At 45.9% G+C, this 13941-nt stretch overlaps 1 protein-coding gene across 1 annotated transcript in view; it reads left to right on the forward strand.

Annotated features, from left to right (window-relative positions):
- MTCL1 (microtubule crosslinking factor 1) overlaps window positions 1-13941 on the forward strand; it is a 131319-nt gene that overhangs the window by 57832 nt on the left and 59546 nt on the right.

Here is a 13941-nt window from a genome sequence, read left to right on the forward strand (position 1 = left end):
CTCTGTCCCCTCCCCAGAGGTCAGAGAACTGGGACTGAAAGTTCCCACCGCCTAATCACATGATTGGTTCTTCTGGCAACCAGCCCCCATCCTTAGGTCCAGAAGTCACCTCATTAACATAAACTTAGGAGTGCTTGACAGGCGTTTATTAGGAATATCAAGACACCTTTATTGCACTCATCACTTAGGAAATTCCAAGGGTTTTTGGAGCTTCATGCCAGAAAGAGCAAATATCAGTGAAGGTCAAATATATATTCCTTATTATACATCATAGTATCACAGTGGAATATTGTCTTCTAATGAAGGTGCTCTGGTAAAGTGTCATAGTTCTTTAAAAGCAATATGTTTTTACTGTATTAGGTACTGTTGTTGTCTTCAGTGTTGCTGGTATCATTAATAAAATGTCCATGTTCTTTTGATATAGACATTCTTCCTGTAACTGGTTTTACAGCTATAGATTTGGCTAAACAAGGATTTTAAAGATTGGTTCGTCAGCTTTTTATCCAAGAAAGATAAAAGAAGTGTTTGCAAAAATGACTCAAACTAGATGGTAGCACCCCCTCTGCTAATCCTTCCCTCTGGAATTACTCCTGACAACACGGAAAGGTTTTCCTAGTTATCTGTGACTCACTTCACATTTCCCAGGTGGAAATAATTTCATGTTCTTCTATAGATCACGGTGGAGCCATCACCTGGGTTTTCTTTAATCCTTAGGATTTAGGGTCAAAGACAGTAGATACTTTTTTCAGGCTGATTAATGTCATCTGTGATGAGCTTGGCATTTCTGCCTTAAGGTACTAGTTAGGCTCATAGGACTTGATAAATCGATAAAAGTCTGATCTTGCATGAACTACGATTGGGTGACTTTGTGCTGTTGACATTTTCCTGAAAACCATTTGTGCTAATTACATACCGAGGCACCTTTTCTCTCAGGAACCCCGGCGCCCTCAATGAATTGTGAATTCTTGTTATCAGGTGTTTGCGATCAAACAATAGATAGCCGATCATACGTGGCACAAGGAAACAAAACCCTATTATTGCAAATTGTGCTTGATACCCTGGCAAGCCAATGCAGGGCTTTCAGAATAGAGATGAGGGGGAGCTGAATATACCAACATGGTAGATTTCTCTCAAAGAGTCCTCCTTTTTTCTCCCCTTACTGCAGACCGTAAAATATGGTGAAATACTTCCTCCAGAACCTCAGTCCAGGATAGCAGTAGTAGGGGAGTAGAAGGAGAGGACCCAGAGGGAAGGGGAGTGTATTTGTGGGGTGGGGTTACTGTTTTATTCCGCACTTGGGGGATCACTTTGCGAGGAAAAGTGCCTTGAGTGGAAAGACTTAAGTAGCAGACGGCACACACAAATGATGCAGAGCGCTTTTTTTAACAGAAAAAAAATTTTTTTAATTGAAGTATAGTTGATTTACAGTGTTGTGTTAATTTCTCCTGTACAGCAAAGTGACTCAATTATACGTATATTCTTTTTCATATTCGTTTCCATTTTGGTTTATCCCGGGATAATGAATATAGCTCCCTGTGCTACACAGTAGGACCTGGTTGTTTATCCATCCTATATGTAATAGTTTGCAGCTGTTCATCCCAAACTCCCAAGCCTTCCCTCCTCCACCCCCTCCCCCTTGGCAACCACCAGTTTGTTGTCTATGCGAATCTGTTTTGTAGATAAGTTCAGTTTTGCCGTATTTTAGATTCCACATATAAGTGATATCATATGGTATTTGTCTTTCTCTTATACTTCACTTAGTATGATCATCTCTAGGTCCATCTATGTTGCTGCAACTGGCATCATTTCATTCTTTTTTATGGCTGAGTCATATTCCATTGTATATATATACCACATCTTCTTTATCCATTCATCTGTTGATGGACATTTAGGTTGTTTCCATGTCTTGGCTATTGTGAATAGTGCTGCTATGAACATAGAGGTGCATGTATCTTTTCGAATTATAGTTTTGTCAGGATATATGCCCAGGAGTGGGATTGCTGGATCATATGGCAACTCTCTGTTCAGTGTTTTGAGGAACCTCCCTACTGTTTTCCACTGAGTGCCTTGAAATTCAGTGTAAAGCCTGTCAGGCTGCCGAGCAGGCCTGTGTGTGAAGCGCATCCATCCGTGTGGCTCACGGTCTGGAAGTGAAGGCAGGCAGGAGGAAGTCGTGACGGGTCCTCAGGATTCGTCCTGAGCTCAGCGCTTTCGTCCATCCTCAGGCCTAGCTGGTCTCCCGCTGCCGGGTTCGGGAGGAATTCCGACAGAGCTGCTGAACCTTCTCCTGTCCTTTCTCTGTTCTCACTTTGTCATGGGGCTGTTTCCCCCAAGGACCCCCTGAGACCTCTCTGATGGGACAGCTGGAGAGGCTTTCGTTTGTCACGATGTGGAAACAATCTCCTGGGAAGAAAGGAGGTTCACAGAGCAGAATGCCAGCCGTCATAAGACACTAATTAGAAGGCGGTGGTCCTCTCCAACCCAGGATTTGTGGAGAAGCGTGTAACTGGCATAAGTTTCTAGGGTGTCACATCCATACATGACCAGCTGTTATTATAATATATTATTATAATATATAATAGTATATTTCTGTGCCCACCAGTAACCCAGAAAACACTAGACCAGGTCTGCAGGGTCCCCAAGCTGGAAGGGGGGAGAGGGGACAGTGGGGGAGCTGAGGGGGGGTCACAACAGAGGGCGGTGCATGGGATGGGACCCAGGGTTTTCCAGGGGCCGCCTCGCAGGGGGCTCTGGTCTGCTCACTGGGCACGCTACAGAATGGAGTCCTTTCTCCCATTTGTACGAGAGGCGAACGTGAAACGACTCTAGTCTGTGCTTCTGGCCCCTCTGCGCCCCCAAAACATGAAGGGCAGAGCACTGTTCCCTGTTGCATCCTCTGCTGGGTTGGGGGCCGGACTCCCAGGCCACCTGGAGTGGGAGAGCAGTGGCAGCGGCGAGGACCCAGGCGGCCTGTCTTCTGTGCGGAGTCAGGCTGGGAGTGGTATGGTGCGGATCCTGCAAAGTAGGCTGTCCGAGCTTCCCTCACATCTGAGATGAGAATAGTAACACCCCCCCAGTGGGGATGCCGTGAGGACAGATGGCGGATCGCGTTGGCTCTGATGGAACACGTCATCAGATACACAATACATTGATGACGACCCTCCAGTGGGTGTATTGTCACCTCATCAGGTTTGCCTGACTCCCCCATCAGAAAGCTGGGTCACTGTCTCGACGTGTCGGTTGACCCTGAGATCAAGGTCCACGTCAGCCAGAGCTCTGTCTGGAACCAGAACATAACGCTTGGATTCACTTCCCTTTCTTCTTTCCAACTTCCTTAACCCTTTTCATTTTTTTCTTCCTCTATTTCCATAAGAAGCAAAATATGTGTGTATGTATAAGAAGCAAATATAAAATATCGTAGAAGGTACTCGTGCTTTGCTTCTACTGAGTGTTAAGATTTTGAACTCTTGTGAAAACAAGTAAAATTTCTACCACTAGTATTCTCTGGTAAATTTTAGATTTTTTTTTTCTACAAATAAATTACAATCACTGAGAGAAGGTATTGACTTCTTATGAAGAAACCATGCGTGTAATAGTAATAGTTGATTAAAATATAGTGACTTTGAAACATCAGTAGAGGAGAAACTACCCTTCAAGATATAATAAAATAAAAATTTTTTAATGTGTGCCATTGTTTAAAAAAAAAAGTCTCTTGGAGAAAAAGCTTGCTAAGACTTAGGTCACAGTTTAAAAGCTGCCTTCAAAACATTTTATAAACAGTTTGAGTCCATCTGAATGTATATTTTACAGGTTAAAAGCAGTACTGGCTAATCTTAGCTTCTTGGCCATAAAAGGAGACAAAGAATGTATAGTATTGTACACATGGAACGTGAAATCAATCAAGGGACCTTACAGGGACACCCAAAACGGAAGCTAGAGCAATCCACAGAGTTTTGTTGGGAGTGCTTTGTCCTGGCTCTTAATTTTGGACATAATTAGTTTTTTTATTGTGGTCAAATATACGTAACATCAAGTTTACAATTTTAATCCCCTTCAAGTGTATAATTCAGTAGCATTAAATACATTCACAGTGTTGCGCAACCATCACCACTATTTTCAGAACTCGTTCATCATCCCAACAGAAGCTTTGTACCCATTAAATAATAGCCGCCCTCTCCCCTGCCCCTTCATCCTCCCACCCAGTCCCTGGGAACCTCTATTCTACTTTCCATCTGTATGAATTTGCCTGATCTAGGTATCTCATATACGTGGACTCGTACAATGTTTGCCCTTTTTTTATCTGGCTTATTTCACCTGGTGTAATGTTTGCAAGGTTCATCCGCGTATCAGAATTTCCTTTTTATGTAAACTGCGTGGGCAGAGCAGAGACCCTCAACTCCGAGCTCTCCGTGGCCTCGTTCCTGCCCTCCGGAGGCAGCTGTGGTGGTCGAGTCCAGCCAAGCAGCCCAGGCGGAGCTGGGACTCCCCCCTCCACCCCCCCACCTTCCTGATGTCCTGGGCGCATTGGGCAACCTTTCAAGCCTCGGTTTTCTCCCGGTCCTGGGGGACCACGAGCCCCGCTGTGCATCCTGGTGCGGTGCCAACACCTGTGCGGTTCCAGGCCCGTGTCACCCTCCCCGACCCCAGTCTGCTTTGGGTGGGAGTGGTTTTGCTGAACGGCAGAATCTGAGAATCTAGAGGTTGGAAGGACCTGGCACATCTGCTCTCATCCCTGGGCAGGCGATGGCGCAGGGCAGGTACGCAGGCTTGTCAGGGGTGAGCAGCCTGTCCCAGCAGGAACGGCCACGGGAGCTGCGTCCAGGGAGGAAGCAGGACCAAGCTTTCAGGCAGATGGTACTTCCTGATCAAGCTCTTTCCTGTGTCAATTCAGAAACCATTAGAACCGGGCTTGATTGCACAAATGGGTCTACAGGCAGCCCAGGGAGGAGCCATTGTCGTAAGATTCTCCACGAATAAAGAACGGTCTTGCCCTTTATACCTAGATGAGGTCCTCTCTGTTTTGATGGCTTGCGTGTAAACATCTAACAACATCTGGATTTTCTCCAACTGGCTTTTCATGGGAGAAGCGGGTTACAGATTTGGTGTCATTTAGAAGACGAGCAGCTAGACTGCAGTGGTTGCAACAGCACAAAGCAGATGCCACACACAAGATGGCAGCAGGCCTGCAGCCCTGCGTGTCCCCAGTGCCAGGCCGTGGAATGATACCTCACAGGCCACCTCCATCGTTCCCAGAGAGTCTCGTCCACGATGTTCCATCCTCGGCAAGACAAGAGGTGTCGGGGCTCTTTGGGGGAGAGGAGAGCTCCCCGCGGGGAGTGCCACTGGGCTGCAGGACGGCTCCTGGGGCTCTCTGACGTGGTCGCTGAGTCAGAGCCTGGGGCCTGGCGGGCCGAGGGGGGACTTGCAAGTGATGGCGGCTCTAACCTTGGCCACCCTGCTCTGGCCGTTGAGGGGCTGCAGTGGAAACACCTGGCCTGGCAGCCGATCGGGCTTGTAAACACCGTCTGGGAAGTTCTGTGTTGTCATCTGCTAGCAGAAATATGTGTGGTTTGGGGCGGCCGGCTTCATAGCCTGTGTGTTCACAAAAGAAGACAGTACCACCTAGACAGTAAACCTGGCTTCTTTGCTTTTAATCACCTGAACCAGGGCTGTTTTTATTCCTCCACAGGAGGCCTGCTCCTAGCCCCATAGCTCTAGCCTTGCCTGGGGCCGTCCAGGGACAAGGCTGGGTCCGGCTGGGCAGGGGGTGCAGGGCCGCCCTCCCTCTGCTGCTCCGGCCCGGCCTGAGCCCAGGGTCCTGAGCCCAGGGTTACGTCCCGCTGGGAGCACGTTGCTCCCCGCAACGCTCACTGCTGGCCCAGCTCAGCAGGCTGGGCTGGCGGCCCCGTCCATGGCCCCAGCAGCCCTCAGGCCTCCAGGGCTATTCTCACGCTGCAAGAGCAAGCAGCATCCCGCCCTCTTCCCGCAGGTCAGGGCCTGGTCTCGGCTAATTGAATCATCTGTAGTTCCCCGAAGGTGCTGGAGGCTCATGGAGAATACGGAGAGCCTTTGCTCCCTTGTGAAATCACGGCGCAGGCGTCCCCGCTGCCCTTAAAACACGTGGAGCGTGTGCTTGGTGTCAGAGTTGCGAATCCAAGTAGCCACAGCTTGGAGATGAGAATCGCTGAAGATTTACCCAAGGGACGGGAGTGGCTTTGTGCAGAGCGCTAGGAGGGACACTTGGAGATTTCAGAGCCTCTTGGTGGGTGATTCACGGAGCTGAGCGGTGGCTGCGGACAGCAGGGCTCCCGGGCAGACGTGGGTCAGCTAGTCGGTCAGCAAGTCGGCCTCGGTCTGCGGGGGAGCGTCTTGGAGAGGAAGCCGTCAGCCCGGGAGGGCAATTAGAATCTGAGCCATTTGCCGTGCCCAAATGTCCATTAGGCCCTTCCTTGTCCTTTGTGCAAAGATGCATTTGATAATCCCCAGCCGCACAGTGCTAATCCCGCCCGGGGGACTAATCCTCCAGTTTCATTTCCTGTTCATTTCTACCTGCCTTCGGGGCTCTCGGTCCATCAGATCTGTCCACGGCAGCGTTAGGAGTAGCCGGGCGTTTGCATCACGAGTCAATTCTGTTGTTTTCAAAATGTAACATCTTTTCTGATCTGAAAAAATAGTATATGAATGTTGACTCTTTCAGAGAAATTTTTTAAGTCTGTGAAGAAAAACATGAAGTCATTCATAATTCTTCTGCCCATTGATAAGACCTCTTAGCATTTTAGTGTAATATTTGCTTCTAAACATTTCAAAGACAAAAATATTTAATCTTGATGAGATTATATTAAATTTATGTTTTTCATCCTGCATTTCAAAGGTTGGCATTTTGTGGGAAATTTCTCATGTCATTAAAATGTTTTAGTAATCCCTTATAATGGCGATGCAACATTATATCAACTGTTTTCAGTGAAATTGGAAACGTGCTTGTTTTTCTTCTGAATATTATGAAAGTTTTCAAACATAGAGTAAAGTTTAAGGAATTTTCTAGTGAGCACCTGTATAGTCACCACCTATATTCTATCTCAGCATTTTACTGTATTTGTTTATCAAATATCTTCATTCATCCATCTATTAACCCATATTATTTTTTTGATGCATTTGAAAATGTAGACACCAATTCACTTTTCCCTCAAGACACATTGTTAACTGGAGCTTAATTTTTGCTGACACTTTGAGTTAATTTACATATACTGAATGCACTCATCTTAAGTTTATATTCCCTGAGTTTTGACAAATATGTGCATACATTGTAACAGTATAACAGTGAGGTCTATTATTTAGTACAATACTCAAGTCACATTAGACGGTCCACAGGCAGATTATTATGAAATAGAACCGTAAGTAAATCAGAACTGTTCCCTATGCTCTTTTTGAGCGCCAAGTATTTTCTCATGTGTCATGCACCTGAAAAAAAAAAAATCAGTGATGAACGTTCTCTGAAAAGGGGGCAACACTTGAATATATTATTTATTTGTATTTTTTGGTTTTGTTTTTCAAAGTACTTCTAACTCTTCTGTATTTCATCAGAATAGGAAATAATTGGCCTCTCTTGAAGGAAGGGCGAGTATATTTCTTTCCAGGAGACCAGTGGGAGCTAGGCACAGATTATTTGTAAAAATACACGAGCTTTCTCTTCAGTTCTGACAGGCAAACGGGAAACATTTCTATAGATTTTCAGACTCCGTGAATGCCCAAGGGCCTACTGATCACCTACTAAGTGAGTCAGAGGCTTCTGAAATGTGGATTCTAATTCAGTATTTCATGTAATGCTTGGTGGTGTGGCTGAGGGCCTACATGTGTATGTGCACAACGAGAGTTGAGGTTCCTATAATCTGGGGAACAGACACTTTGTTTTTGCTGCAGTCATCACTTTGGTCTTCCAGTAGTCATGATTTTTCATGTTTCTTTTCGCGTATTAATGATAATTTGTAGTTTTACTTTACCATCTCTATTTTGTGATGTCTGGTTGAGAGTACTGTGCTGTGACATGGTTTAACCAGCAATTTTCTGATTACTAGGCCTCCAGACACGTGTCTCTGAGGTTTAAAATGAATCCACCAGCACTATTACAAATCATGTATGTGTCACGGTCCCCAAATTTGCATGAGCAGCGACTTGTCATTTTTATCATCATGTTCTTTCTTCTCCCAGGAGAAAGTGGCGTCTGATAGGCTGGGTGTGCTGGCGGTCCCCATCCGTCCGAGTGGGCCTCGTGGCCCTGGACGGTGTGGCGTGTGGCCGGGCAGCTGCCCCCCTGGCCTCCCCCTCTGCGTCTTGGCTGAGGGATCCCCACCCAGCTCCGACTTTGATGGCTGTACCTTTCTTCTGCTGAAGCGGCTCAGTATAACTTTCCTCCTCTTCTCCTCATTTACTTTGTGGTATTTTGTCCTCTGATAATGAGTTTTCTGTCTTTTCCAAATAAGGACTTTTGCTGTCTGCAGCCTCAGATCCTTCGGAAATCATCAAGAGCGCTGGCAAATATTTCACTGCTTCGAGGTACCTCGTGAGTGTTTAGCAGTTTGCAACCATTCCTGTAATAGTCCTTGATGCTCTTTTGCTAAAGAAAGGAGAGACTAGTTGGATGAAAAAACCCCAGCCATTTGGGGCTCAGAAGCCTCAAGAAGACAAAAAGAAAACCAGACCAAATGGGGAGATTGGGCTGTCGGGCCTGGAGCGTGGCTCTGGGGGGTCAGAGGGCTAGGAGTCAGGGTCAGGCTGGTGCCCCACCTCCAAGTTGGGGGACCTTGAAACATGACCTGACTTCTGTGTCTTCTTGTCTGTTAACCAGTGATAAGAGCGTATCCTATATCTCGGGGCTCTGTGAGAAGTAAATTAGGTTACGTGTATCGAGAAAGTTCAGCATCGGGCCTGGCACGAGTAAGTATCCAACAAGAGGCAGTTGTTAATATCCTAACTATCCTCCCAGGCAGGCCGAGGAGAAAGGTGTCCTTCCCATTGCGGCTTTGGAGGGTTTTCCACAGAATCCCAGGGGCTTTTGTGTATTGGAGGGGGCAGTGTAACTGTGGTGCAGCTGACTCCAGCAGAGTGAAGGGAACCAGTCTCCCTGGAAGATGTTTAGGGGCCAGTGGAGAGGACGAAAGGGAAGGAAATGTCTGCCAGCGGGGACCTCGTGCTTCCGGCTGAAGGAGAACCTGGTAATCCCTATCCTTCACCTCTCTTAACATAAGGAGAACTGTAATGTGGGTGAAATGAACCTTGATAATGTCCTCCTAAAAGGAAGAAGATCTAGGCACCTTCATTTTCTTATTCTGATGGTATAACTGTGTGCTGCAAATCAGCCCCCCAAATCCAAACAACTTTCTAAATAATAAGAATCTGTAAGAATTCTGAAATCTTCTGCTTCCATCCTACTCTTTCCCATACTGATTCATGATTTACAGCATTCTAAATTTCGTCTGCCTCCTTTTATTCCCAATCTAAATTTCAAGCCCAAAGCCTGTCTCTGAAACATTGTAGCAATTGAGAGCTTGTTAGTTTTTCTGAAATGGCTTGGAAGAAACTGGCTCACTTCAAGTAGGAAGCGTTAAGAATTGACATTCAAGTCCAAATTGCCTAACTCCATGTTTTATTTAATCACATTCAATACTCAGCAAATGCATCAGCGTAGATGGATTCAATTTGGATTCAAACTCAATTTTTTCCCCTTCTCAATAGGAATTGAGAGTTGATTTGCTGGCAGTTGGCCAGACTAAAAAGGAAGAGTGGACTGAATCACAGGCGAGCTGCCCTTCTGGGTTGTGTTTATTTGATAGTCAGCATTCACCCCTTTCCTTACTGTTTCTTGGTAGAGACACTCCACTGGATCTGAGTCATCCAGAGGGGTGAACCGGCCATGATGCTCATACAACTTCTTCTGTACCCAGGGTCCCCAGCCAGTGCACCCAGAGCACAGATCCCTGCCTGGGCGCAAGCGCAGAGGGGCCTGCACCCCGGCCGGGGGCTCAGGATGGCTTGGCACCTGCCTGCAGTGCCGTGGGGTACCTGGCTGGTTCCTGCTACCCTCAGGGGGCTTCCTGGTCTTTTTCACCAACCGTATATGTACCAGTCATACCTCAAGGACCAGACTAATAAAAACAATATCACCTTATGGAAAGAGACCCAAAAGTTGGCAGATAACTTCTAATGAAGCGCCACTGAAACCCTACGTAGGACATCAGCGATAGCCTCTTTCCTCTGACCTCTTTACAAACGGATTCTAATTTCCTGTTTTTGTTTTTTTTTTAATTGCAAAGGAAATAGTGTTCACTGTAGATAATTTGGAGACTTTGAAAAGCCACAAAAAAGAAAATTACTGACTCACTCTTAATTCTGTCATCCGAAGAGGATCACTATTAACATTCTGATATACATTTCTCTAGTTTACTTTTCTCACATACACATGTAATGCATATGCATACTTTTAAAAAAAATTGTATTGGAGTATAGTTGCTTTGCAATGTTGTGTTAGTTTCTGCTGTATAGCAAAGTGAATCAGTTATACGTATACATATATCCCTTCTTTTTTTGGATTTCTTTCTCATTTAGGTCACCACAGAGCATTGAGCAGAGTTCCCTGTGCTATACAGTAGGTTCTCATTAGTTATTTTATACATAGTATCAGTAGCGTATATATGTCGATCCCCATCTCCCAATTCGTCCCACCCCCCTTCCCCATATGCATACTTATAACTTATTAGATATAAAGTGAAGTCACAAAACACATGGTGTTTGTTATCTGCATTTTCCTTTTAATGTATTTCTGGAATCTTTAAGTATTCTTCAAAAACATCATTTTAATAACCTGCGCGGTATTCATTTACTATTATAAAAGGTACTGTGACGAGCACTCTTGATTCATTCAAATCTTCACACAGGTCTTTGCGTTTTTCCTTAGGGTACGTTCCCAGAGGTGGGGTTCCTGGCTGACGATATATGCACTTGTCAGGCTGAGCTGCCCACTGGAAGTGCTATAGGACACACACACACACACACACCCCACCCCCCGCCGGCCCCTGACTCATGCTGATCGGTGGGGGGGCGGATGCCTCTGGGGACACTTGCGAACACTGGATGTCATACTTCTTTTGGTCCATAAATCTCGAAGTGAGAAACAATACCTTGTTGTTTTAATTACTAGTCATCATGTTTATTGGCCATTTGTTTATTTTCTTATTAAGATGGTTTTATTGCTTGCCAAATAGTATTCTTTTGGCTGTCTTGGGTTTGAAAAATCTTTTTTTCCATTTTATCATTTGCTTTTTAATACTGTAAGTGGTTTATTTTGATAATATAAAAATATTTTAATCTTATAAATCCACTCTATCTTTTCCTTGGATGTTTCAGCTTTTGTTTCTTGTGTTTATAAAGTTCATGCCCCCAGAACAAATAGAAATTCATCTCTTTCTTTCTGGGATTTTGAGTGTATGTATGTGTGTGTGTGTGTGTGTGTGTGTGATTTCTACATTTAGATTTTTAAATCATCTGGAATTTTTAAAAATACATGGTATAGATCTATTTTTTCTGATCCATAGATGAGGCTGTGCTCCAGTAAAACTTAGTCACAGAATAGGCTGTGGGTTCATTGGTCCTGACGGCCAAAGTTTGCCTATCCCTGATCTAGTTGAATTTTTAATCTTTTTGTCAAGTCCTTCCATCCTCTTATCTCCCTTACAAATACACAAAAAGTATGTGTGTGTGTATGTATATATACTCACACACACACATACTTTTTGTGTGTATATATGTTGCACTATGTATATATGGAGACAGAGAGGAGTTTGGTTAAAATGACTTATAAAATTATTTGGGAAAAATGTGACATCTTTGTAACATAGGTCTTCCCATCAGACAACATCTAGCATTCATTTATGTCCATCACCAAAGTTTTCTGGTTTCTTTATTGCTGGTTAATCTCAATCCTTGCAGTGTTTTTTGCTGTAGTTGCCATTGTGGCTGGGATCTATGTCGGGGGTCCCACAAACTCCTGCCTGTTCCCTGATTCGCTAGAAGGATCACGGGACTCAGGCAGTTTTGTTCAGGGCGGGGCAAGGGAAAAAGACACCCGGGTAGGTCAGAGGAATCTGTGCCCGGGCCCCTCCAGCAGGAGTTCCCCCAGAAAGCGCCCCTTCCTCCAGCACCGAAATGCAGCAACCGTGATTCTGCATAGATTTTCAGAAACTTCTGTCTCCACTTCTAGCTTTCCTCTGGCTTCCAGACAGTTTTCTTTCAGCAAGTGCAGAATCTGTTTTCCGTTCCTTGGAAGATGTGATGCGGGCGGGCGGCTTGCAAGAAGGCAGGCTTGCTGCAGTCACTGTGGGCCCTGGTTGCGACCACAGTCCCAGAATTAAACCCCTCAGGCTGAAGCCTCGGGAACAGCCTCTCTCCCTGATGCTTTATTGTAACTCTTCTCTATAGTGAATCCTCAGAAGCGTTCATCTCACTCGGCTCATTCAGATCAAAGAAACTCCTTCACTGCAGCGTGAAGAATCTTGGAAAACCTACTTACAATGGGTGCAAAAACTCAAGCCCTTCTTAAGACAGGCTCAACTTCACCTGTTGGAGGAGATGGTGGTTCTCTTTGTAGTCTGACTCTGCTTTTACTGAAAAAGCTAAAGGAAAGAAAGCCGCTTCTGCAGCTGGGGTTTAGGAACAAGCCTCCACCCCCCTTGGCTGGCCGGGGAGCGCTCACACCCCATGCTGACTCTCTACTTTCTCATGCCTTCTCTCAGTTACCTTTCTCCCCAGGCCTCCAGCCTCCGAGAGGCTGAGGGGCAGCTAGAATTTCAATTGTTTCTTAACCCTGAAATTCATCCAATAAAGGGCACGGTCTGACCTTCTGACATGGAGACACTGTAATGTACACAGAACTGAGTGAATTAACGTAAGATCTGATGTCACGGAGGCGACTTGCAGAAGAGCCTCCTTCCCAGGCTGGGTGGTGTGCGGGGTGCAGCAAAGGTACGAAGCAGAGAGGGCACTGCCCCTCTCTGGGTCAGTTCCCAGGGGACCCCGGTCCCCCTCATTCAGGTGAAGCTGCAGAGGGGAAGGGGGTGGCCGTGGGGGGAGTCTCTTAACTTTCCAAACTGCTTTCTTCTAACTTGTGCTGTGATTACATCCATCCTTTCAGGTTTCAAGTTCCTTTGTCTTCCCTTCAGAGCTTCTGGCTCTCCGTCCAACCGTTCTTTCTGTCTCCGCACTTTGCGTGAGCGGGAACGGTCTTGGCTCCCTGTGCTCTTGTCTCAGACGTCCCTTGGTCCTTTGATTGACTTCAGACACACTTCTTGCCCATAGCAGGCAAAGGTGCGCTGTAACGCATGTAAGACTAGGCTGGGACCCAGCCTGGCCGCTTCCCACATGACGAGATGATGAACTCGCTAAGACCTAAGAGGTATGTTTAATCAGGAATTGGTGTGGGTTCGTGGAGAATGTTGCAACCTGGACTCTCCGTAAACAAGGGCCACCGTCTCTCCCTCCGACCACTTTTTACCTCACTGCTTACCACAGGTACTCAGGAAATGGCAATTGATTTTGATATTAGCCCAAACAAAACATAATTCGTAAGGTAAGGCAGCTCCAGAAACATTACATACCTTCTTCCCAAAACTTCCTACCCTCTTCCTTTTCCCGTCTCCCCTCCACAGTCACAATGACCCAAGACTCCCTCCTTCATGAAACTGAAGGATTGGGGAAAACCCCAAATCCAATAATCAGGACTTAAAGCCTCTCAGGATGCGAAGACCTCCCTGAGCTCACCCAACTCCCTTTACTGTATTGTATTGTATTCTTCTATATTTATATTTACATACTTTTTTGGCTGCGCCGCATGGCTTGTGGGATCTTAGTTCCCTGACCAGGGATGGAACCCAGGCCATGGCAGTGAAAGCTCAG

Source organism: Balaenoptera borealis (genome assembly GCF_965194805.1).
Source record: "Balaenoptera borealis genome assembly, chromosome: 14".
Classification (NCBI taxonomy): domain Eukaryota; kingdom Metazoa; phylum Chordata; class Mammalia; order Artiodactyla; family Balaenopteridae; genus Balaenoptera; species Balaenoptera borealis.